The 24,979-nt window shown below is 36.6% G+C and overlaps 1 non-coding gene across 1 annotated transcript; it reads left to right on the plus strand.

Annotated features, from left to right (window-relative positions):
• Positions 1–1,917: 1,917 nt before the first annotated feature.
• Positions 1,918–2,024, plus strand: LOC124892456. Its single transcript, XR_007050260.1, has one exon. It is a non-coding gene; the product is annotated as a small nucleolar RNA R71 (small nucleolar RNA).
• The last annotated feature ends 22,955 nt before the right edge of the window (positions 2,025–24,979 follow it).

Consider the following 24,979-nt stretch of genomic DNA (forward strand, 5'->3'; position numbering starts at 1 on the left):
TAAAATAACAGGCAAGGTATCTTGATCACCAAGAAAAACATATTGTAAGTGAGGAGGAAGAACCTTAAGCTCCAAGTTAGGAGATTCTTCAACTGAAGGCCTAGGTGGTGGACCAATTGGCCTATTTAAAGGCTCGATCAACACTTTATTTGTCTCAATTACAGCCATATTCATAATCTAAACCAATTCCAATACTTCCAAATCCCCATGCAGATCATAATCCATCAAGGCTCGTTCTAATGGATCATTTGACAAGTATAACTGCTAATCTAAAGTAAGATCAATAACTGAAATTAATGATAACTCCTCATATATGGCTGCCAACTTCAGCGCTCAGTACACATCAAACACCTCTACTTTATTGTGTGCTCGCATTGTCATTTTTCCAGCTGCCACATCAATGAGTGACTGCCCTGTTGCTAAAAATGGTCATCCCAAAATAAATGGAACAACTGGATCAGCCTCAAAGTCAAGAATCACAAAATCCACAGGAAAGACCAAAGACCCCACTTGCACGAGTACATCTTCAATAACACCATCTGGTCTAGCAAGTGACCTGTCTGGCAACTTCAACACAATAGTAGTAGGCTTGGGGCTTCCAAGACCCATCTTTTGGTACCATGACGTGGGCATGAGATTTATGCTAGCTCCCAAGTCACACAATCCACGTGCATAAATAGTTTGACCAAGGGTAATCTGCACTGTGAAACTCTTCGGATCCTTTAATTTCGTGGGCAGTTTATTTTGAATTTTAGAAGTGCACTCCTGAGTAAGTGCAACTGTAGAATATTCAGTCAACCAATTCTTATTGATAATAATATCCTTCAGGTATTTTGCATATTTTGGGACACTGTAAAATGCCAACAAGAGAAAGGTTCACATGAACTTGTTTCAGAAGATCTAAAAACTTTTTAAAATTGGCTTCCTCTTGATGCTTTCTTGCCCTTTGAGGAAAGGGTAAAGGGATAGTCTTTTTCTCTACATGAATCTCTTCACGAGCCTCTTTTTCTTTGTCTTCTACTTCTGTATTCTCTTGTAAGCTATCATCAGTAACCACGGGATTGTCCTACTCTTTCACTATCTTCTTTGTTTGTAGCCCACTCCTTGTTATAACTGCATTCACTTATTTAGGATTAGCCTCAGTGTCTCTAGGCAATGCTCCTAGTGGCCTGGTATTCTGTCGTCCTGCGATTTGACCTAACTGTAATTCTAAATTTCTTGTTAGTAATTGTTGACTCTTCAATTCAGCTGCAAACTATGTCTGTTAAGCCTTTATGTCCACTGCAAATTATGCATGTTGAGCCATCAACTACTTAAGCATCTTCTCCATATTACTATTTAGGGCAGTCGCCTGATTATTCTAAACCGGCTATGGATTTGGTTGCATTGGTCCCTTATACTAATATGTATTCTGTGCCTGATTTCCAACCCATGAGAAATTTGGGTGGTTCCTCCAATTTGGATTATATGTATTGCCAAAATTCTATTGACCCTGACGATTTACATTTCCCGCGTAGTTGACTGAATTTGGATTAACAGAACATGCATCTGCTTTATGCTCACTGCTTCCACAAACTTCACACCATGCATATACCTACTGAACTACATTTATTGTGGCTTTTGGTTGTGTTGTACCCAACTTTAAGTTGTTAAACTAAGTAATCATATGGTTCTGCATTGCTGAATCTGTGCTTGTAATACAGTGAACTGATCAACCTCCAAAACCCTACAACTTTCTTAGAAGCATTCTTCGAGTCTGCATGCCAATCAGGATTACCTTGTGCAATTCAATTCAGCAAAGTATACAATTCTTCATATGTTTTCTCCAAAGCTTGACCCCCTGCTGCAGAATCCAAGAGAATCTTTGTATTCGACTCAAGGCATTCAATAAATATATGCACCAAAACATCATTTGATTGATGGTGATAAGGATAACTTTTGAGCATGCCCTCAAATCTCTCCCAAGCTTGGTAGAGATTTTCTCCATCTTTCTTTCTGAAACTCAATATCTCACTCCCTAATTGAGCCATTTTCTGAGATGGAAAAAATAAAATAAGAAACCTTCGAGCACATTCTTCCCAAGTAGTGATGGATTGGTATGGTTCAGCAAGTAGCCATCTCTTTGCTTCCCCCAGTAGAGAAAAGGGGAAGAGTGTCAATCTAACATAATCATCACTCACATCTACAGAAATAAATGTATTGGTTATCTCCAAGAAGGTTTGTAAGTGCTGCTGCGGATCTTCGTGTGAAAGTACCTGAAATTCTCCCACAGATTTCAACAAGTGCACCATATTTTGTTTCAATTCCCATCGACCTCCTTGTTCAGGCTTCAGGATACTTTTAGTTACAAGGTGCATAAGTGGGATTGCCACTTCTCGAATAGATCTTGTGACTGGTTGAATAGGATCAGATAGAGCTGGAACATCTCCAATATTTGGATTAGCAACTATAGGATCGAGTCTTTCCACCATTGATTTAGCTCTTCATCTCTGATGAAAAATCACTTCTGGTTCTGCAAAGGGCTCTACTAACTCTTTGTCTCTAGACAGTCCAATATTCAGCTAAACCTGCAAAAATTCAGCCACTAAGATCAAGGTCTTAACACTTAAACTTATGATCAAAAATAAAAAATTAAAACAATTATTAATTCTATTTGACCCCGGCGACGGCACCAAAAACTTGTTGCGTCTCTACACATGCAAGTGTACATGATCATGTAAGTAATATAATGACTTAGACAGTCAGATATCATTCCCTCGAGGATCAATAAACTAGAAATTTATTCAATCTTTAGTTCAAGAAAATTGAGTATTAAGTGTTTGATTTTATTAAGATAAAGAAGACTTTGTAAATAAAATTTAAACTACTAAACAAGAAATAATTTATGATGACTTAAACAAAGTAAGCAACGGTTGTAATCAATAATGAGGACGATTCTAGGGTTGAGGTATTTTGAACAATCATACAATTCTCTTTTCTTTTCATAGTTTAATTGGTTATCAGTTTGATGGTTCGCAAGGTTTATGCCACAATCCTAATCTCCCGACCTCAGATCTTCTATCAATTGAATGTTGTAACTACAACTCCCACAGAGTTACAACAAATCTTCTAGATTCATGAAGTTGTCTTCCTGCAAGTGAACCAAGAAAGGCTTCTAGGTATATCCCTATCCTAGATGCTAATTCAAATCCTTTATTTTATAAAAGAATAAGAACCTTGCTCCCTAATTTCTTCGTTCTATCCTATGATTCTCCTCCCGGATACACATAGAAATATAAATTTATTCAAATGGTGTCCAATCATTAAAATAGTAAGCTCAAGAAATTAAGAACAACCCATATGATAATCCAAAAAGAAACTATGAATAAGAATATTAAATAGTACCCATGTTCTTAGCCTCAACCCTAGAAAGGGGGTGTTTAGCTACCCATGTTTGAATTCACCATCCAAAATAAATAACAAATCATACCCAAATTAATCCTTGAAATAAAGAAATACAAAAGAATGTTTAAGAACCCTAAAAGAGAGAAAATTCTCTTTTTTTGATACTGCTCTTCTTGACAAAAGTCCCTCACATTATCTTCCATTTTTCCTTTTATAGCTGGGACAAAATAATCAAAATATTCCCGATTTGTCCACCCTGCGCATCGCGCCATGACCAAGATTTTCATTTTTCCATTAAAATCTAGGAAATTACGGATCTCAAGTATTCCCCAATAATTGTAAAATGCACACTCACCGCAAAGCGCCACTATCGCGATTAGCCACTGGATTGGGAAAATTGCAAAATAAGCCTTTTCCGCAATGCGCTAAACCTCTAGGTCACCAATTCTGATAAACTAAACTTCTCTGTGACACGCTGCTTTTGCAAACTTCCATTGGAATTTTCCAATTGCTATTTTGCTGATCAGCACGACGCGGGAGACTCTTCAAATGAGGATTTCTTCTTTCTAGCTTTCCTTTTTCAGCTTAACTTCAATCCCTTACCTTCCTTACGTACTTCCATATTCTCATAATGTCCAATTATGCATAATTCTTCATAATTTTGAACCTGAAAGTACTAATCACATCCATTAAGCACAAAACAGAATGAAGTTTGAATTATACTTAAGAATTCATACAAAAGTTCTTAAACTAAGTTCAAATCTGGGTACATATTGGTGCTTTGAGAATATAAATATGCCCAAGATCACCTAACCTAATTCATACATTAATCTCTAATTACAATACCCCATGATCTGATACCATTCAACCCCCATATAAACACAAAGAATATACCCATACATGTGTAATTTCAGCCCTAAAACAATGCAACAACTAAATTTCTCCAAAATTTCATATGATTTGCATTAAAAAAAATGGTACATATACTTGCATAATCAAGAATTCTAAACTTCAAACTCCAATTAAAGTAAGCTATACATCATATTCATGATTTGATCATGTGAAAATCACTCAATTAAGAATATTAAGTAGGATTGTACTTAGTTTAAACCTATTTTGCTTTAACTGAATTTTGGGGAAGTGTCTATTGCATTGCAACTCCTCATATTTTTGGCCCTAAAAATCCCTGAGTTTTTAGCTAACTTCTCTAACTATGACTCACCAAACAAGTCATGAGGTCTTTATATGGGTCGTTGGGACTGAGTCGTAGGGTGACCAGTAAAGGTTGTCTTAGTCTTGATTACGATTTGTTAATTATAAGTTGTAAGGACTCATTACAAGTCATAACATACGACTTATAGGAAAACCAGTTCTAGTGCCAAACTCTCTATCTTGATAATGACTAGACTCAATAAGTCATATGGTGAGGTCATGAGTCATAGGGTGTGACCAGTAACCAAACCAGTGTGATAGTCCAAGCTTCTTCTTAGGGTATGATTAGGACACTATGATTCGTAGTATTTCTTCATAAGTCGTAAGGTGACCTGTGGTCACTAGCGATAATATTTACTATTTTAATTAAGGGCACGTTGGATATTTCCCTCTTTCCCCACTTAAGACCCACGACTTAAAAACATAATGGGGATCATATTCTAAACACTTAGAAAATCAAATACCTACTCTCTTCTTTCTCAAATCTCTAAGTAAATAACAATAGGGTTTCTCATGGAGTTAAAAATTTAAGTTTTGAAAGTTTGATTTCTCTCTGTAATTCTTGATATCTCAGGCATGTTACTCTTCCCCAAAGCTTATTTTATTAAAAATATGTACTTAAATTGTTACCTATGTGATTCAATTATGGTTTATGAATATGAGTTTGAGGATTTTGGAATGAATGCTACTTGAATGGAACTCCATGATTCTATATGCATTGATTGTTCTTTATCAATGGATTTTGAACTAATTGGGTTCATGGGTATGTGAATTGAAAAGGGGATCAAGGTATTCCCCCAAATTGATGAATTTGAATTAAAAATTTGTTGTATAAATTATATTCCCTCAACCCACTTGTATAATTGATTTTTAAAGATGGGTTGTCACATGATTTAACTTACTTATAATCTACTATTGCATTGCATAAATGGTTAAATTGATAAGCATAGATTTTGAAAGCCTTGTTGGCCATGCTTTGATTTTAAAATTAGAAGCTCGGGGGTCGATAAATTCCCTCGAGGCAAATTGATAAACCAAAAAGGGGTCGAGGCTTTTCCCAAATTTTATTTAATGAATAAAGGAGGTCGTGGAATTCCCCCATATTTATTTAATGAACAAAGGGGTTGAGGCATTCCCCTAAGTTAATGTAATTATAATGGAATAATTATAAGCTTGCAAGTATAAGGGTCTGATGATACATATAGTGTGCCTTAGTGGTTAATTCCTTAGTTAAATAGTCGGGTTATGTGAAACTTGTTTTAATTAGGCTTAAGAGGGGTTATGTAGTTTAGTCATTAAGGTGGAGATCCTAGAGAAACGATACTGAAAAATCACATTTGTCATCATAAGAGTTGATCTTGATGACAGTGTCCATGGTTCACACTATTGATATTTATTTATATCCTGGATTGACATGGGATTGGGGCATTCCTTAGTACTCTTTGATACCTCTGGTTTATGTAACTAACACGCATTGAGACCCTTTCAGCAGGAGAGTTAAACCCATATAGCTCGTAGGTGCCTTTTTATGATGGTTAAGCTACATAGTCCAGGATAATGTTTTACTTTCATGCTAAACCTAGTTCCCTACCCCATCATGTTAAATATATATGTATGTACAATGTATTCACCTGGATTTTATTGTGGTTTTGACTTGAAATTATTTTATCCCTTCCTTGAGTTACATCATAGCTCTCAACCTGCTAACCATCTTCATATGTTGTATCCCCATGCAATGCAGGAGCTATAGACACATAGGTGATCTTGGATCATTCACGAGTCAGCTTGAAGTGGTGAGCCTTCTTTTCCAAAAGGCTGCCACTTCTTAGTTTATTTTTTGTCATAGACTATTTATTATGGTTTCTTTTGGCTGTCATCGAGGGTATGTCCTGACTTACACTATTTTTGGTCAGTAGAGGCTTTGTGGATACTGAGTATTGGGATTATTGTTACATATTTTAGTATTTATCTTGAGTTAGATATTCATCTATCTTGTTTTATTTTTGAAATTCATTTTGGATTATTGTGTTGTATTTTGGTTGGCTAGGGTAAAGGGGTGGTCTTCGGTCCTCGAGGGACTTGAGATTCCCGTCATGGCCATACGCTAGTTTGGGTCATGATAAGTTGGTATCAGAGACCATGTTCATGGTCAATTCGGTGTCCACAAAGTGATGTTAAGTACAGTCTCTTTTATGGGTGTGTAGCATACCATACGTATAAAGGAGAGGCTACAAGGCATTTAGGAATATTTTACTTCCTTGTGTTCTTTGGGCCGTAGAGTTTAGAATATTGAAGTATCCTTTAATTCCCATTTGTTCGCATTTCAAATTATGCTGCCCAGAAGATTTGATGTTTATGTAAACTCTTCTATCCCGCCTGACGACAACATGGATGACACTCGTCCTACTTATGAGGTACAAACCCGGTCTAGGGTCCTTGCTTCTAAATGCCCTCATGGAGTTCTACTGATTCCCTCTAGTCCCCCTCAGACTCCTCAAGGTGATGTGTTTAATATTGAGTTTCACTAGATAATTTATTTTCTTACTTAGTTGGTGGACTCTCAGTCACTCAAGTCTTAGCGTGCTACTCTTAGTACTCTTTTTTTGAGATCACAAGGGTTGGCCAGTTCATGAGGTTGAGTCCTCCAACTTTCACTGGTTTAAAGGTTAAGGAAGATCTTCAAAGGTTCGTAGATGAGATGGAAAATATTTTTTGACTAATGCATGCGTCTGACTCTGAGGGTGTGGAGTTCACCGTATATCAGTTAAAGGATTTTTTTATCAGTGGTATAAGGAGTGGGAACTGTCAAGGGGTGAAGATGCTGAGCTAACTATGTGGGATGACATCTCTAGTTTATTTCTTGATTGCTTCTTTCCTCAGGAGTTAAGGGAGTCAAAAGCTGAGGAGTTTGTGAATTTGAAACATGACAGGATGACTTTGAAAGAGTATGCCTTAAAGTTTCATTAGTTGTCTCACTATGCTCCAAAGTCAGTGTCTTCTATGAGATCTAAGATAAGGAAGTTTGCTTCGGGCTTATTTTAAGACTTGGTGTTAGAGTGTAAGGCTGCCTTATTGATTAATGATATAGATATATCTAGGCTTGTGTTTTATATACAGTAGGTTAAAGATGAAGAGAAGAAACAAGCCAAAATAGGGGAGATATAAAGTAATAAATTCGTCTATTTTGAGTAAGGTGGAAGTTATTAGAATAATTATAGGGATGGCAGGTAGTGGAGCAATAAGAAGTGTGGAAATTCTGATTTTTTCTCTATGATGAGTGCTCCATAGCCTAAGCCATCTAATTTTTCTCTACGGTGAGTGCTCCATTTCCTAAGTCATCCAGTGATCCCCGCTTCTAGAGAAACAATGGGTTTAAGGCATAAGGTGCCGAATCTTAGGCTAGAGGGTTTCAGTCAGCTCTATTATATCTTTCTTGCAGATTTTATGGATAGTTTCACCATAGTTTTTGTGATTGAGGGAGGAATAAGTGTTTCAGAGGTGGCCAACCTGGCCATATTCAGAGGAATTGTCCTTCTAGTGATGTTGCTTCTAGTTCTAATATGGTTCTGGTTACACGTCTTTAACACTAGCACCAGGCGATGCTACTTCTGGTAGCGACACTAGCCGAAATCATATGTATGTTGTTGCCATCCATCAGGAATTTGCGACTTCTCCAGATATTATCACAGGTACATTACAACTCTTCTCTTGTGATGTGTTTTGCTTACTTGATACGGGGTTGACTCTTTCTCATGTGACCCTTTATGTGGCTATTCATTTTGGTTTAGGTCCTGAGTGTGTTTCTGATCCCTTTTTTATGTCTACTCAATGGATATCTATTGTTTCTAAAAAAAGTCTTTAGGGGTTGTGTGGTATCTATCTATGGTAGAAAGACATTGGTGGATCTAATAGAGTTGGATATGTTAGAGTTTGATATTATTTTAGGGATGGATTGGCTCCATTCGTGCTATGCATCTCTTGATTGTAAAAACCTAAGGGTCATTTTCTAATTTTTAATGAACCTGTGATCTAGTGGGAAGGTAGTTTTTATCACCTAAAAGGAGGTTCATTTCTTATCTAAGAACCTAGAAATTAATTTTCAAGGGGTGTCTATATCATCTAGTTCAGGTTAATGATTCTACTTTTAAGGGCCCTTCTTTACAATCTGTCCCTGTTGTCAATGACTTCTTTGAAATATTTCCTAATAATCTTCCTAGTATTCCTCCCAATAGGAAAATTGACTTTGGGATTGAGCTTCTTCTAAATACTTATTCTATCTCAGTCTCTTCTTACAGAATAGCTTCGGCTGAGTTGAAAAAGCTTAAAGAACAATTGAAAAATCATCTTAATCAAGGTTTTATTTTCCCTAGTGTGTCCTTGTGGGGTGCTCCTAGTATTTTCATGTGTAATAAAGATGGTTCCCTTCGGATGTGTATAGAATATCGATAGCTAAATAAGGTGATCATGAAGAATATGTATCTTCTTCCTAGGATTAATGACTTATTTGACCAACTTTAGGGTACTAGATGCTTTTCTAAGATTGATCTTTTGTTGGGTTATCATTAGTTGAAGATTAGTGATTTGAATATTCCTAAGACTTCTTTCCTACTCGATATGGTCACTACAAGTTCTTCGTCATGTCTTTTCAATTGACTAATGCATTGGCGACATTTATGGATCTTATGAACTAGGTTTTTGTTGGTTTCTGGACTTATTCTTTATTATGTTTGTGGATGACATCTTGGTATATTCTAAGAACGAGGAGGATCATGCAAATCACCTTTGTATAGTGTTACAGACTCTTAAGGATCAACGTTTGTATGCTACATTTTTGAAGTGTAAGTTCTGGTTGAATGTTGTGCCCTTCTTGGTCATGTTGTTTTTAGTGAGGGGATCATGGTGGATCCACATAAAGTTGTAGTGGTTAAGAAGTGGCCTAGATCCACAACTCCAACTAATAGTTGGAGCTTCTTGGTTTTAACTGGGTATTATAGGAGTTTTGTAAAGAGTTTCTCTTTTATTGTTGCTTTGTTGACTAAGTTGACTCAGAAAAATTTAAAGTTTCTGCAGTCTAAGGCTTGTGAGGGTAGCTATGAGAAGTTGAAGGATAGGTTCACTTCAACTTTAGTTTTGCCCCTACCCGAGGGCACTAATGGTTTCATTGTATATTATGATGCATTCCGTGTGGGACTGCATTATGTTCTGATGCAGCATGGTAGGGTGGTGATGTATGCTTTAAGTCAGCCTAAGGTGCGTCAGAAGAACTATCTGACTCATGATTTAGAGTTGTTGGATATAGCTTTTTCTTTGATGATTTGGCGCCATTACTCGTATGGAGTTCATGTTGACATATATTCAGACCATAAAAGCCTGCAATATGTGTTTACCCAGTAGGGGTTGAATCTCAAGCAAAGAAAATGGCTTGAGTTACTCAAGGATTATCATATAAGTCTTTGATATCACCCAGGTAAAGCTAATGTAGTTGTTGATGCTCTTAGAAGGTTGTCCATGGGGAGCTTATCTTATGTTGATATGGAGAAGAGAGGTTTGGTGAAGGATATTCACCATTTGGCTAATCTTAGGGTTCGTCTTTTAGACTTTAAAAATAGAGGTGTGATTGTGCAAGGGGTGGTGAAGTCATCTCTTGGTACCGATGTAAAAGAGAAACATGTTTTAGATCCTATCTTGATATAGATTAAGGATGATATGGGTCAGCAGAAGGTCATGGATTTTGATGTTGGTAGTTATAGTATCTTGCGGTACATAGGTAGATTATGTATTGTCGATGTTGATGGGCTGCAGGAAAGAATTTTGGTTGAGGCTCAAGAGTTGAGGTACACGGTTCACCTTGGTTTGAAAAAGATGTACCATAATTTGAAAGAGTTCTATTACTGGAATAATATGAAGAGGGATATGGCTAATTTTATGGCCAAGTGTATGGTTTGTCAACAAGTAAAGGTTGAACACTTGACGCCTAGTGATTTGTCTTAAGAGGTTGAGTTGCCTGTGTGGAAATAAGAAGTGATCAATCTATATTTCATTACTGGTCTTCCATGGTATCGCCATCAGTTTATTTTGATTTGGTTCATCATTGATAGGATGACCAAGTTTGCTCATTTTTTTCCATAAAGACTAATTTTTCTGCCGAGGATTATGCTATGTTTTTCATTCAAGAGATTATCAAGTTACATGGTGCTTCAGTTTTCATTATATCTAATCGAGGTATGCAATTCTCGTTGCACTTTTGGTAGTTATTTTAGAGAGTTTTGGGAACTAAGGTGAACCTTAACACCGCCTTCCACCCTCATATGGATAGACAAGCGGAGAGGATTATTCAGACTTTGGAAGATATGCTAAGGTCCTGTGTGATTGACTTTGGTAGTATTTGGGTTGGTCATTTTCCTCTCAGAGAGTTTGCATAAAATAATAGCTCTTATTTTAGTATTCGGATGGCCCCATTTGACGCTTTGTACGGTAGGAGATGTCGTTCTCCTATTGGGTGGTTCAAAGTTAGTGAGACTAGATTTTTTGGTCCTGACTTTGTTCATCAAGACATGGAGAAGGTGAAGGTGATTAGGGATAGGCTTATAACCTCCAAATATCCTATGAGAATGTGAGGCATAGGGATTTGGAGTTTGATGTTGGTGATTGGGTATTCCTGAAGATGTCTCCCGTGAAAGGGGTGATGAGGTTTTGAAAGAAGGGAAAACACAGTACCCATTATGTTGGCTCATTCTTAATTTTGAGGAGAGTGGGAAATATGGCTTATGAGTTGGATTTGCCTTCGAATTTGGGTTCTATCCATCATGTGTTTCATGTTTCGATTTTGAAGATGTGCGTGGGTGATCTTTCCTTGGTTGTTTCTTCGGAGAGTGTTGGCATTTTCAAATTCTTAACTTATGAGGAAGTCCTGATTGAGATTTTGGGTAGGCAAGTCCATCGTTTGAGGACTAAGGATGTGGCTTTGGTGAAGGTTCTATGGAGGAATCATAAGGTTGAAGAGGCTACTTCGGAAGCTTAAGAGGACATGAAGTCCAAATATCGATTCTTGTTTCCTGGCTTGGATAATCCTGCTTAAAGTATGTGTTTTCTTTAACATCTTTGTTTTCTAACTTTGTTAAAGGAAAGTTTAGTTATGTTCTATGTTAAATCAAGCTAATGGATGCCCTGTCTCATTATTCAGAGATGAATGGTCCTTGGAGGAGAATGTAACAATCCAGATTTTTGTCCCTATAAAATCCTTGAGTTTTGAGCTTACTACTATGACTACAACTCATCAAATGAGTCATAAGATATGCTTACAAGTCGTTGGGACTGAATCATAGGGTGACCAGTGAAGGTTGTCTTTGTTTCTTCCTTCTTTATGATTTGATCATTATGAGTCATAAGGACTCATTAAAAGTCGTGAGGTATGAATCATAGGCAAACCAGTGTTGGTTCCAAACTCTCTCTTATGATCATGACTAGCCAAGATTCTACTTAGGCTATGATTTGGACCTTACGTGTTGTTACATGTCCTCATGAGTCATAAGATGACCCGTGGTCGCTGGCGATAATTTTTAGTGTTTTAATTAAGGGCACTTTGGACATTTCCCTCTTTCCCCACTTAATATCCACGACTTAAAAATGTATTGGGGACCCTATTCTCAACACTTAACAAATCAAATACATACTCTCTTCTTTATCAAACCCCTAAGTCAAGTAAACTAGGTTTTCTTAAGGAATTGACAATTAGAGCTTCCAAAAATTGATTTCTCTCCGTAATTCTTGATATATCAGGTATGTTGCTCTTCCCCAAAGCTTATTTTATTGAAAGCGTGTACTTAAATTGTTACCCATAAGATTTAATTGTGGTTTATGAATATTGGTTTGAGGATTTTAGAATGAATGCTACTTGAATGGAACTCCCATGATTTTATATGCATTATCTGTGCTTTACCAATATTTTTTGAACAAATTGGGTGAATGGGTATGGGAATTGACAAGGGGGTCGAGGTATTCCCCCAAATTGATATTTTGTATTGAAAATTTGTTATGGAAATTTTGTTTCCTCAACCTACTTGAGTAATTGGTTTTGAAAGATGGTTTGTCACATGATTTTACTTACTTACCTATACTGTTGCATTGTATAAATGGTTAAACTGATAAATATGGATTGTGAAAGCCTTGTTGGCCATGCTTTAATTTTAAAATTGGAAACTCGGGGAATGAGGCATTCCCCAGGGTTGAATTGACAAACCATAAAGGGGTCAAGGCATTCTCTAAATTTGATTTAATGAACAAAAGAAGTCGTGGTATTCACCCATATTTATTTAATGAACAAAGGGATCAAGTCATTCCCCAAGTTAATTGAATTGTAATGTATTAATTATAAGCTTGCAAGCGTAAGGGTATGACAAAACCAATGGTGTACCTTAGTGGTCTATTCCTTGGTTAAATAGTTAGGTTATGTGAACTTTTTTTTATTGGGCTTAATGAGGGTCATGTAGCTAAGTCGTGAAGGTGGAGGTCACGAAGGATCGATATTAGAAACTCATATTTTTTGGTGTGAGGGTTGGTCTTGGTGATAGTGTGCATGGTTCACACTATTGATATTTATTTGTATCCTAGATTGACGTAGGGTCGGGACATTCACTGGTCTTCCTTTATACCCCTGGTTGTGCGGCTAACATGCACTAAGGCTCTTTTAGTAGGGAGAGTTGAACCCATATAGTCCTTGGGTGCCTTTTTATTATGGTTAAGCTACATAGTCCAGGCTAATTTTTTTCTTTCATGCTAAACCTTGTTCCCTACCCCAAGTATGTTTTATATATATATATATACATATACAACGTGTGTATGTAGTTTTACTGTGGTGTTGACTTGACATCATTTTATCCCTTCCCTATGTTACATGCTAGCGCACAACCCTCTAACCATCTTCGGACGTTGTATCCCCATGCATTGCAGGAACTAGGGATATTTTTGCTATTCCATCACAATGATTGTTTATCTTTGACCGTTCGTGAGTTGACTTGAAGTTGTGAGACTCCTTCTTCTATAAGGCTATTACTTTTTGGTTTATTTCATGCCATAAACTATTTATTTCCCATGGTTTCTCTTGCCTATTGTCGTGGGCATGTCTCTACTTAGATATATTTTGATTAGTAGAGGCTTTGTGGATACTGTGGATTGGGATTGTTGTTGAATGTCTTAGCATTCATCTTGAGTTAGATATTCATCTATCTTGTTATATGTTTATAATTAATCCACTGCTAGTTGTATTGTATTCTGGTTAGCTAGGGTAAAAAGGGTGGTCTCCGATCCTCGGTGGACTTGAAATACTCATCACGACAAGTCCCTAGTTTGGGTAGTGACATGCACCCACAAAGTAGTTAGTTTATTATTTGTTTTTAGTGATAGGTATGGTGAAGGGTAATGTCTGAGTAGCTCTGTTATGGTAATTGTTTAAAGTAACAGTCATTTTAGGGGTAAAGTTTAAGTAACCCAAAGTGTTAAAACAAGGTCAATATTTGGGATTTATTTTTTAGTATTGATGCACACTTAGTGATACAACCAATGACCGTTGTTTCTACGAACGATCATTAGTTGGATCATTGTGGATGACAAGTTACAAGGTTGTAGGATGTCCATCAGACTATAACTTCCAACTACCATCATATCAAAGAATGATCGTTGGTGGTTTTCGTTTGATATAAATAGCCCTCAGTAATTTAAAGAGGGACTTCAAATGAGCCAAAGGACGTTATTATTGCACATCATGATCATCTTATTGGTCATCTATTAAAATTGTTGAGTAATTGTATTTGACTTAACTAAGACTAATTGGTTCTTCCATATGTACTATGGCACCCATATTGTGTAAGAAGCAACAGAACGAGGCTACTCATAAAAAGATAGGAAATAAGTGAGTAGTCAAAGACTAATCGTTGGTATCAAGGATAGAATTAGATGAATCTAGTAGTTTAGTGGTAAAATACAAACTAGCAGGGCTGACTATCAACACAAACCATGACTTACTAGATCAAAAGTTTCAAAGACTAAGGCTACATAATCCATAATATTGGTTCCTGCAACCACTATCATTGAGTCTCTTTAGTCTGAAAAGGAATGTCAACCTTCAAATTCAACTAAGGGTGAGTCAGAGTTAGAGAAGGATGATATGTAGATGGTTTCAAAGGTGCTAATTCAAAATCCATTGATGAATCTGCTATTGGAAATATTAAAGTGGGGCTGACCTAAGGCAATGGGGTGTCCTACAATCCAAAAAATATTATAATGATGGTGTTTTCATCAACAGCAAGGGGAAATTCAATAAAAGCATACAGAAAAATCCTTGCATACAGTTGGGGTACTTCAAATGGTGTCAAAACTGAATTGGATGTTCAAAAAGTACAAGTTAGGATAGATGACAAAGTCCTTGGGTAATCATGGTACTGAGATGGTTTGAGAGTTTTATGCAAATTATTCTGCCATGATGGAGAGTTTGACTCCTTCAAGGAAAGAAATCTGTATGAGAAATTAGCCCAATTAATATATAGTGATTGTACTGGGTATAGAGATCGATATATCCAAAAAAAATTGCTAGTGTTCTGTTTGGTGATGAGTTTGATCAGCTAGCTGATACACCTAAATTTGATTATCGTGTAGAGGATTTGAAAAAAAGTGAAGCAACTGATATAGAGGACAAATTGATAAACTATAAGTGGTTCGCTCTGTACATAGACAAAGCTAAGGAACAAGTTGAATGGGTCACTGACACAACTATTTACAATCATATACTAAACTTTCTTACTAAATCTTGGTGGTCAATAGTCAGGCACCGCACAACACCGAAGGTAATGAAAACTTGCTAAGTTCTGCCAAGGCTGGGGTAGTGACAACATTTTAATCAAAGATGGAGCTAAATGTCCCGTGGATGAGATTCAAGAGCGGGCCCTCATGTTTCACACCATTCCCTCATTCCTACCTTGGATACCAGGGTATGTTGGAGATCTAGTTTTTTTACCATACTGGCTACTGATAGAACTACCTAACTAACTAAGACCATAGACATAGCATTGATAAAGGACTATATAAACCTGGTGGCTCGAGCTCGAGGTCCTTTACAATGCTTGAACCTATAGGTAGTAGAGGGGGTTGCTCCTACTATTGAGATTCTGACTTCTAAAGTTGGTGTTACTTCATTATTTTCATAGATTCTTACAGCACCTTCAGATGCATTTGAATCCATTTTTGTAGGTTATACTTTGGTACCAAAGTATTTGATCAAGAAATTATCTAGATAATTAGCCATCTTCAAGGATAGAATTGGAAAGTTAGAGCAGGGGGTCAAACCCTTTGTGAAGAATAAGACCAAGGTGACTATGTGAGAGGTACATGTAAGATTTAATAGCTTTGAGCTATGTATAATGGATAATTTAGAGAGTGTGTAGATTTACGACTTGAGAATCCTAAGAGCTAAGCTTGCCTTACTTAAGCTAATTATGAAGGACCTCTTTAAGAGATAGGTTCATGCCATACTGCCTCTAACTTTGCCAATTATTAAGGAGGACTTTGATGTTCAGGTGCTAGATTTCAATACTCAGGCCCTAGCAGATAGAGACATGGGTGCAGAAGTAGCTGATAAGAGTTGCGTCTTATAGACCTATAAAAAGGAAGAGGAATGGTTAAAAAAAAAAGAAAATAGCAGCCATTGAGATCTAGAGGACCTCTGAAGTGCATATTTAAAAAAGGAGTGAGGTTCGAATAATGATGATGCCACTGTTATTGAGAGTAGAAAGGGTATATAGATTTCCCCCATGATATAGTTATAAAGTGCATCAGCCACCACTTGTGCAAACTTAGGTTTGATTCCATAGGCACTGCCAAAGCAACGAGAATATAAGAGCACTGAGGGGTTGCATCCGAGACCCTATTTGATCAATTTGAAACTGGTGCTTAGTGCACCACAGGTATGTCTATATCCTAGTTTTCACTTTTGACATGTTTTGTGCATTGAGATGGGGTATACCAATACTTTAAGGTTTATGTTACCAAGTTTTTTTCATGGATTGGCTATATAGTTAGAACCGACATGTTTAGGAGTTTTGTTTTCGTGTTGTTTGTGTATTCAAGTGAAATATGAGAACTTGGAACTCAAAATAAAAAGAGCATGCAACTTGTATTTTTGAATTTTGTGTTTAGGTTATAACCCTCCTAAATTATTTAAGTTATGTTGGGAGTTTTCTATAAAATGTGACCAGTGTGGATCTTGTTTTGGCATTAGTAATATGGGCTTGATAATCGTACCCTAACTATACATGAACTGGATAGGTAGTAGCTGCTTTTGTTGGCCAGAGCCAGGTGCATTTTGAGATACTTGCCTAGTCGACATATTTGTGCAATCTAAAAGTTTCCTAATTAGTCTCACTAAGGTTATAGGACAGTAGGATAGGAAAGGATCATAGGTTGTTCTTGAATATCCCCCTATAAGCCTAAGAATCCTACCAAGTAGAATATGATACCCCTTGATCCTGGAATTTGCGTATAAATTGTCCTTTTTATTGAACCACACCATTCATATTCCTAATTTGATTACAATGAACCTACTTTGGCCCTGGTCCCTCCTTAGAAACTGTGCACCTCAACTCAAGAAGTTGGGTGTAGAAGAAGTTGGGTGTGGTAAAGTTTAAGAAAAAAGTAAAAAAATTAAATAATGTGTGAAAATTAAAAAATTAAGAGAGAAAAAAAGAAAAGAAAAATTACAAAAAAAATGCACCTGAAGCCTGAAAGTCAAAAGGGAGAAAAAGAAATAAATAAGTTAAAAAGTGGAGCCAATTGTAGCATACTGCCAAGGAAGGTTGAGTCACTTGATTAAAATTTTCCATCCCCATCACCAACCCTACATAAAAATTCAATGAAGTCATAAAGTGATCCTAATACAACTGTCTAAAAAGATAAGGCATAGAAAATAAGGGAAAGCCTATGGTATTTCACGCACATGATCTGAAACCTCTTGGTGAGAGTGAATGCTTAAATTAAGCCCCTATATACATTTTTAGTATTGGGGACTTATTTTATGTAAGGGGAAATAGGTTTCAAAGTAGTTTTTATTTTTTCATGTAGTGTCATTGGTACATGTGAAAGTGATCTGAGGTGGATTTATGCACCTCAATATTGCTATCTGGGCTTAATTAGTCTTGTTTTCAGAATTTCTCTGGGTATTAATAAGTAATTATTATATGAATAAAATATAAGTATTATGTAATGTAAATTTAATGTCCATAGTGTGTTCACAGTGAAAATAAAGTCAAAACCCCAAGTTAAGAATCAAGGGACAAAACCTAGTACTCTAAGTTTGTGCTATAGCCTTTACTAGTTTTTTTATCTTGAATTGTAGGTGGTTGTGTGCTATAATGTGGTGCTTGATGCTGTAGAAATATTGGGAGTTAATCATGATGATAAAGGGATGCTAAAAAACTGGAAAACAAGTGGAAATACCACCACAATGCATGGACTTAAAGGAAAAAACAATGGACAAGGCTTGATCAAGTGGGCATTTTTGGAGTGCTTGGCGTGCCACTCCACCTAGGTGATGTGATATGGCCGTGGAACACTCTTGGACACTTACCTAATGTAAAATTACAGTATATTGGAACTTTCTTGGAATTCCATGATGCATGCATGGTGTGATATTGGCGTGGCACGCCAATAGGTTGAAATCGACAGCTTGTGTCCTATTATAAACAGGACACTTAGTTATTGTGTGGCACACATTGAACGACCTTGGGACTTGAAGGGAGGGTGTATAACACTTTTATTAGGTTTTTTATCTCTTCACTTTGGTTTTTTTATGGATTTTAACATGGATTACGCTCTTGCGATTCTTGTTATGTCTATAATCGGCTAAACACCCCTTTTAAGGTTAAGGCCAAGAACATGAGTATTATTGGTTGGAATTGATTTGTTTGTGGTTAATAATAATATTTGGTTGTTTTTATTAAATATTTTTTATTACTAATTTAAGGATTTTCGACCCTTAGAATACACGCTATAACTCTATTATGAACCAGAGAGAATGAATGATAAAGTAGAATGTGGGATGGATAGAATTGGGTTGTAATCTTTATTAGCTGATGTTATAATTGGCATATAGGATAGGAATATGATTAAGAGCCCTTTTTTATTCAAGTACAGGATGAATATAAAAGTATGTGACTTAGTTCTCGCATCCTTGCTCAATGTTCTAGTTGTGAGGGCTAAATTAAGTAATCGATTAGAGGTTCGAAAGGCCATAGTCGTACCATTGATCCCATGAACCAAAAACCAATATAATTAACCTAACCATTGAAGTTATACAATGTATATGATTTTTTGTAGAGCCTTAATCCTGGGATTCTCTCAATTGATTGCTCAACCTTTTACTTTATTGTGTATTGTTTAGTTAATCGTAGTTTTAAATTACAATCACTTTTAGTTACATTAGGACTTAGTTAATATTAATAGTTGAATTAGTCTTGGATAGTGTCTAAGACAAGTCTTTGAGGGGATCTATACCTAGTTTTCTTAAGGCCACTTTACTACTTAGTGGGGTCACATACACTTGTTTGTGTGCTTGGCCGCAAAAAGTTTTTGGCGCCATTGTCGGTGACTTGTCAATAGGTAACTGTCTTAGTTTTATTTTACTTTTTGATTTATTGGTGCTTTTCACTTGGTCTTGGTTTCTGAATTTATAGGCAATAGGTTAATAGGCTAGTAGTCTAGCAAGGGATAAGGCATTGGTTGAACTATACCCTGAGCCCAAGCAATGCTTTCACCTAAAGACGAGAGAAGTAGTACTTCTCTAGTATATCTCACAAATTCACGAGGAACAAGACTTTCCTGCTTCCATGACTGAGGATCCACCAGCCCGCAGGATAATTCGTAGAGTGTTAATCCCACTTACGATTAGTGTGACCTCTACCATTTGAATATTAACTCCTAGAGGTAGATTTGAACTGAAGCAAAATATGGTGAAACTTCTTTATAGAAGTGGAAAATTCACTGGGCTATCACATAAAGATCCACAAGTCTACCAGTAAAAATATCTATAGATCAGTGACATTCATCCCAATGGGTGTGTCCACTTATTATGTAAGACTGACACTCTTCCCTTCTCACTCTTAGGGGAATAAAAAATATGGTTAAACTTTGATCCGATAGGTTTAATCACAATTTAGGATGAGTTAGCTTAGAAGTTCATCATTCGCTTCTTTCCATCTGTCAAGACTGTAAGACTATGCAGTGAGATTTTGAGCTCTAAGTAGAGGTCAGATGAGAACTATACAATTCTTAGAAGAGATTCAAGTCTCTTCTTCGGGAGTGTCCACATTACCAACAGTCCAATGAGGTACTAGCTCACACCTTTGTTGCGGAATTTGACCATAACATGAAAATTTTGCTAGATTCAACTGTAGGTGGTCAAGCTCTGGAAAAGACATAAGATAAACTATACACCTTGTTGAAATAAATTGCCTAAGGAAATCTATATTGGTATGGTGATACCTCAAAGAGCTCAGTGAAAAAGATTGTGGGTATGATGAAAGTTGATAGCATAACAACCTTAGCTTCCCAACTATTTTCTCTCCAAAATTAGATGACGACTCAATTCAGCAAGTTGGGTGTGCAACAGACTCAGACACAGGTTAATTCAGTGCAATAGACCCCATTATGGTGTGAGATTTGTGGAAATAATGGCCACTCTATAGACTTATGTGGTGTAAATATTAATCCATAAACTTTGTGGGCAGTTCACAGAAGCCGAATTATGGTAATGCCTATAAACAAAAGTAGCAGACTCAGCCAGTGTATACTTGGTTCAACAACCAGCAGTAGCAGAAACATTTTTAGTAGTAGCAGTAGCATAATACTCAGGCCAATAACATTGAAGAGACTTTGAAAAAGATTTTGGCCAACCAAGAACAGATGGCTGCTGAAATAAAAAATTAGCAAATTGCACAAAAATAATTAGAGTGAAAAGTGAGGAAACTAGTGCAAGCATGGAATACAAATCCTCAGGGTGGTTTTCCAAGTGATAATGAACCTCCTAAACAAGTAATAGAAATCACTTTAAGGAGTGGTATAGAACTAAATAATAGGGCTTCAAAGACAAATAAGGAGGTAGATGCAGAGTTAATTCCTCAACCAGTTGCAGACAAAGTTGCTCAAAATTTGGGAAAGTTTGGGTACCCAAAAACAAGAGATGTGGACAAGGAAAGACCACCACCACCGTTCCAATAAAGGTTCCAGAAATCAAAGAAAGATGTATGCTTCAAGAAGTTCTTTGACACGTCCAGAGAGCTTCACATTAACCTTCCTCTTCTAGATGTTGTGTATAAAATGCCCAAGTGCGCTAAGTACATAAAGGACATGGTGGCAAACAAAGTTAAGGTGCAGGATGTTGAGTTTGCGAACTGATGGAGGAGTCAAGTAACGAAATAAATTTCCAAAAAGCGTAAGGACCCAAGGACTATCACCCTCCCCATTCAAATTGGTGATGGTGAAGTGGTATATGCCTTAAGTGATTTGGGAGAAAGTATAAATCTGATGCCACTATCGATGTTCAAAACTCTTGGGGGTGAGTCGAGACCGACCCAAATGACGATTTAATTAGCAAAAAAGACTATAGTTAATCCCAAAGAAATAATTAAAGATGTCCTCATAAAGGTTGGTAAGTTTGTAATCCCTGCTGATTTTGTTATTATGGATTTTGATGCAGATAGCTGGGTGTCGATCATTTTGCCAGACACCACCTAAACCTGAGTTGATGATGATTAATGAGCCTAAAAAGGGTAAAATTGAAAAATCTATTGACCTTAAGAGTTCACATTCAAGAGGTCAAAAGAGAGTGAGAAGATGGACTCCAAGTCGGAGGAAAGGGATGAAGAAAAATAATTAAGTTGTGATGTTGGGTCGTGCCGTGACACTAAATCAGGTGCTTCTTGGGAGGCAACCCAAGTTAAGGTAGGTATTTTATTTTTCTTATTTTGAGTTTTTAATTCATGTAGCTTTTATTTTTGTTGAGTCAGATGTTGATGGGAAGTCTGAGTATCAAAGACCCGAGCTAAGGAGCATGACAAAGACTAAGTGTGGGTTCCCCAGACCCTCTTGATGTGAAAAGATGCTACTAGCTAGGTCTAGAGGCCTCAAGGAGTATTTCTATCTCTACTTTTAAATTCAACTTAGGGGAAAAAGTAGATTTTTTAGTATGGTGTGGGGAAATGCCCCTATTTCAGGTGAAGGGATGTTGTAAGGTCTATCTTAAGTCTTAAGTCTTAGTTGTTTTCTTATTTTTTGGGTTAAATTTGAATAAACACAATACGATTTTTCTTTTTAGTTTGAAGTTTGTCGGTGTCAGTTTAGTAGGTGCACACTTCACCCATGTAATGCCTCGAGTCTGTACCCCAGATGTCACACGATTCTTACGACCCCGAAGGACCATAAGCTAACCCATGACTGGTACCTACTATGAACATTGAATAATAATACTGAAATAATATGGAAGTTAGGTTGAAAGACCATAAGGTTCATAATCTAAATACTGATAAATATAGCAACTGGTAATAATATCTGAAAACTGAATGTTGTCTGAACAAGTCTAGTCTGTAAAGCCACTACTGAAATGTCTGAATGTGGAATTTATGGGACAAGCCCTAAACTAACTCTGACTAATAAAATACTGGATCTACTATAATACTAAAATAAATATTATCCTTGATAGATGAGGACTCATTACTGAATCTACTGCAGTTAACTAAATCTGGCTAAACGCGGTTAGGAACCTGAGCGTTCGAACCTATGTATGATACATCATAGCGTAAAAAAAGAGTATGCATCAGTACTTTGAATATACTAGTATGGTAAGTGAGGTAGGATGATATACATGGGTCCATTGCATGAGATGGTAACTAACTGAATGATATGAATATAACTGAATATGAGTACATGGATAACTAAAACTGTTGTAAATGCTAGTTATGTGATACTGTCCATATACATATATATATATATATATATATATATACTGTATTTAGAAATATACTAAAACTGAATACTGAGTTTTAATAATTGAGTGACTGATATCTGAGATCATTAATAACTATATTACTGATATCTGGGTGACTGTTTCTGATAGTCCTGATTCTGTAGAACTAAACTGAGTTCAATACTGATTCTGAAGATGAAACTGTAACTATGGGAGGGTTCATCTAATCGACATACCCCAATTATAAACTGAGTTGGGGTCCAATCTATGGCCTCAGTTGGAAGGGTGTTAGCACCTTACCAAGGGATACTAACAATGCAAGGTCAACCCTAATATGGAAGGAAGAATCATGAATTATATTTATATATATATGGTTGCGTCAACCCTAGTTTGGAAGGAGGACATCTTTCCCTATGCTAGCTACATAGTTTTGTAACATAGGGACTGGTATTAAGGGTCAAATCCTCTGCTGACAAGAATACCCCCATCCCTGGGTTCGCTCGGTGTTGAATTCTACTCCCAACTGAATGGACACTGAATTGATCACTAGACTGTACTACGTTTGACTGAACTGTTACTGATCATATTGATTGAATGAACTCGACTGAGTTTTACTGTTCGTGACATTGCTGAGACTATTCTGTAGCTACTATAATTTTAGGAAAATAGATATATTGTCGGGTATGGAATACCCCCAGGACTCGATAGCATCAATAGTAAATCATGGCATAATATTGAAAGCATAACAATACTTGCTTGTTAACAATGCATTCACTTAGACATTTTGTCAAACACTTAAGAGACATGAACTTGTACATGAATGGAAACACATGCTAACTTGTCATGATATCACTATTCAATTCACATAGGCATTCTATCAAACACTTGGGGAGCATAACTAATACACATGACAATGGTCATCACATAAGCATCATGACTATAATACTCAACTTTCAATTAGAAGGTTTAACATGAGGATCACATAATTCAACCCACACACTATCTTGAATTTCATGATAACTTAAAATTAAACAAGAATTGAAACCCCAAACATCAATACATACATGAACACAATCAAATACCAACATGTAAATCATGAAATCATAAACTTGTAGTTTGAAAAGGGTTCTTGAACTCCAAGGGTGGAAGAAAATCCAAGGATGAACACCTAACATACCTTGATAATCAAATTCGTGAAGATCATTGGTGTGTTCTTGAAGCTTGGACTTGAAATTGAATAACCTAGGGCTTTGTTCTTGAGAGAAATTAAGAATAAAGAATGAATTTTTGCCCTTAGGATGGCTTAATCTCATTTTTTACGGCTAAATAAAGGTGGGAAATTGACTTAATTACCCCTCTAGATGCAAAATTAAAAGAGCAAAAATTGTGCCCAGTGATGCACAGGCCGACGCGCTGCGTCGATGGGGCCGATGCAATGCTTTGAGATTGTGTTGGCTCACTGGAATTTGCCCACTTGAGTTGGTAACCACATTGTCAATACGATGGACAACACGACGCATAGAGATCGGGTCAACTCACTATTTTGGACACTTAAACATGCCTCAAACGATGTCTGAAAAATCCAAAATTTGTCCGAGAACACATATTGACATCCCAGATCATGAATCAATCTGAGAATCAACATTTTAAGGTTGTAAGCGTATAAAATAAAGTCATTGAAATATCAAGGCCAAATATGAGACTAACTGTCGATACTTTGCTAATTTTCCAAGTCTGGGACCTCTTTTCATGCTATATAGGATTGAATTAGACTAGGACTTTGACGGGGTCTTACAATATCTCCCCCTTGGGAACATTCATCTTCCAATGAGGCTGACTAAGCTGAGAATACTGATAGACTAAGTTTACATACTAAATTTTCACACCTGAATCATGATTACATGATTGAAACTACTGATAAACTAATTTTTCATACTTAACATGCAAAACTGAAGCATGACTAAATTCTGAAGACATCACACAGGACTGAGCTATTTCATGAAAGTATGCATGATATGAGAATGCTATGTATCTAAAATTGATACCAAGTTTGTAAAGGTAATCTGAGCATGGAATTGAGTACATCTAAGAAAGACGGTTACCTTGAGCCAAGTCTGAGTTTGTGGAGAAGAGGTGAGGATACTTAGTTTGTGTATCTGCTTCTGCTTCCCAATTAGCTCCCTCAATGGAATGATTCCACCAAATAACTTTGACCAAAGGAACTTCTTTGTTCCTCAGTCTACGAATCTGATGAACAAAGATTTCGACTATGACTTCCTCATAAGAGAGACTGTTCTAAACATCTATACTCTCTATAGGGACTAGAACTGTTGGGTCACCAATTCATTTTTGTAGCAAGGAGATATGAAACACTGGGTG

The sequence above is a fragment of the Capsicum annuum genome, unplaced genomic scaffold, assembly GCF_002878395.1.
Source record: "Capsicum annuum cultivar UCD-10X-F1 unplaced genomic scaffold, UCD10Xv1.1 ctg4748, whole genome shotgun sequence".
NCBI classification, from domain to species: domain Eukaryota; kingdom Viridiplantae; phylum Streptophyta; class Magnoliopsida; order Solanales; family Solanaceae; genus Capsicum; species Capsicum annuum.